Below are 3097 nucleotides of genomic sequence, written 5' to 3'. Positions count from 1 at the left end.
AGCGGAGAGATTCCCGCACAGAGGATCAGTGCCGGCCAGCACTCACCAGCCCGAGATGCTTGTCTGCTCACCCTCCGGGGCGGGTAGGAGCTGGGAGCTGAGGCTCGGGCTTCAGAGGTCAGATCCCAGGGAGAGGACTGGGGTTGGCTGTATGAACACAGCCTGAAGGGGCTAGTGCGCCACAGCTAGCCAGGAGGGAGTCCGGGAAAAAGACTGGACCTGCCTAAGAGGCAAGAGACCATTGTTTTGGGGTGCGAGAGGAGAGGGGATTCAGAGCACTATGTAAATGAGCTCCAGAGAAAGGCACGAGCTGTGACTATCAGCGTGGACACCAGAGATGGGCATGAAACGCTAAGGCTGCTGCTGCCGCCACCAAGAAGCCTGTGTGCAAGCACAGGTCACTATCCACACCTCCCCTCCCGGGAGCCTGTGCAGCCCGCCACTGCCAGGGTCCTGTGATCCAGGGACAACTTCCCTGGGAGAACACACAGCGCACCTCAGGCTGGTGCAATGTCACGCTGACCTCTGCGGCTGCAGGCTCACCCCGCATTCCGTACCCCTCCCTCCTGCAGGCCTGAGTGACCCAGAGCCCCCTAATCAGCTGCTACTTTAACCCCCTCCTGTCTGGGTGGTGAAGAGATGCCAGAGGGTGACCTACATGCAGAAGAGGGACCAAATCCAAAGCTGAACCCCAGGAGCTGCACAAACAAAGAAGAGAAAGGGAAATTTCTCCCAGCAGACTCAGGACCAGCAGATTAAATCTCCACAATCAACTTGATGTACTCTGCATATCTGGCATACCTGAATAGACAATGAGTCATCCCAAAATTGAAGCAGTGAATTTTGGGAGCAACTGTAGACTTGGGGTTTGCTTTCTGCAACTAATTGGTTTCTGGTTTTAATTTTACCTTAGATTACTATTTAGAGCTTATTATCATTGGTAGATTTGTTTATTGATTTGGTTGCTCGCCTCCTTTTTTTTTCTTTTATATATATATATTTTCATCCTTTTTCTCTTTTTGTGAGTGTGTATTTGTATGCTTCTTTGTGTGATTTTGTCTGTATGGTTTTGCTTTTACCATTTGTCCTAGAGTTCTCTCTGTCCGTTTTTTGTTGTTGTTGTTGTTGTTTTTAGTATAGTTTTTAGCTCTTGTTATCACTGGTGGATTTGTTTTTTGGTTTGGTTGCTCTCTTCTTCCTTCTTTTTTTTATTCTTTTTTATTTTTAATAATTTTTTATTTTTTATTTTACTTATTATTTTTTTCTCCCTTTTCTTCTGAGCCACGTGGCTGACAGGGTCTTGGTGCTCTGGCCTGGTGTCAGGCCTGAGCCTCTGAGGTGGGAGGGCTGAGTTCAGGACATTGGTCCACCAGAGACCTCCTGGTCCCACGTAATAACAAACGGCGAAAGCTCTCCCAGAGATCTCCATCTCAATGCTAAGACCCAGCTCCACTCAATGACCAGCAAGCTACCCTGCTGGACACCCTATGCCAAACAACTAGCAAGACAGGAACACAACCCCACCCATTAGCAGAGAGGCTGCCTAAAATCATAATAAGTTCACAGATACCCCAAAACATACCACCGGACGTGGTCCTTCCCACCAGAAAGACAAGATCCAGCCTCATCCACCAGAACACAGGCACCAGTCCCCTCCACTAGGAAGCCTACACAACCCACTGAAACAACCTTACCCACTGGGGGCAGACACCAAAAACAATGGGAACTACGAACCTGCAGCCTGTGAAAAGGAAACCCCAAACACGGTAAGTTAAACAAAATGAGAAGACAGAGAAACACACAGCAGATGAAGGAGCAAGGTAAAAACACACCAGACCAAACAAATGAAGAGGAAATAGGCAGTGTACCTGAAAACGAATTCAGAGTAATGATAGTAAAGATGATCCAAAATCTTGGAAATAGAATGGAGAAGATACAAGAAAGTTTTAACAAGGACCTAGAAGAACTAAAGAGCAAACAAACAATGAGGAACACCACAATAAATGAAATTAAAATTTTTCTAGAAGGAATCAATAGCAGAATAAGTGAGGCAGAAGAACAGATAAGTGACCTGGAACATAAAATAGTGGAAATAACTACCACAGAGCAGAGTAAAGAAAAAAAGAATGAAAAGAATTGAAGATAGTCTCAGAGACCTCTGGGACAACACTTAACACACCAACATTCGAATTATAGGGGTCCCAGAAGAAGAAGAGAAAAAAAAAAAGGGACTGAGAAAATATTTGAAGAGATAATATAGTTGAAAACTTCCCTGATATGGGAAAGGAAATAGTCAATCAAGTCCAGGAAGCACAGAGAGTCCCATACACGACAAATCCAAGGAGAAACATGCCAAGACACATATTAATAAAATTATCAAAAATTAAATACAAAGAAAAATATTAGAAGCAGCAAGGGAAAAGCAACAAATAATATACAAGAGAATCCCCATAAGGTTAACAGCTGATCTTTCAGCAGAAACTCTGCAGGCCAGAAGGGAGTGGCAGGACATATTTAAGGTGATGAAATGGAAAAACCTACAACCAAGATTACTCTACCCAGCAAGGATCTCATTCAGATTCAATGGAGAAATTAAAACCTTTACAGACAAGCAAAAGCTAAGAGAATTCAGCACCACCAAACCAGCTTTACAACAAATGCTAAAGGAACTTCTCTAGGCAGGAAACACAAGAGGAGGAAAAAACCTACAATAACAAACCCAAAACAATTAAGAAAATGGTAATAGGAACATACATATCGATATCTACCTTAAATGAAAATGGATTAAATGCTCCCACCAAAAGACATAGACTGGCTGAATGGATACAAAAACATGACCTGTATATATGCTGTTTACAAGAGACCCACTTCAGACCTAGGGACACATACAGACTGAAAGTGAGGGGATGGAAAAAGATATTCCATGGAAATGGAAATCAAAAGAAAGCTGGAGTAGCAATTCTCATATCAGACAAAATAGACTTTAAAATAAAGATTATTACAAGAGACAAAAAGGACACTACATAACGATCAAGAGATCAATCCAAGAAGAAGATATAACAATTGTAAATATTTATGTACCCAACATAGGAGCAGC

This window comes from Balaenoptera borealis (assembly GCF_965194805.1).
Source record: "Balaenoptera borealis genome assembly, chromosome: 5".
In the NCBI taxonomy this organism is placed as follows: Eukaryota; Metazoa; Chordata; class Mammalia; order Artiodactyla; family Balaenopteridae; genus Balaenoptera; species Balaenoptera borealis.
Note: the sequence above shows the minus strand (reverse complement) of the source record.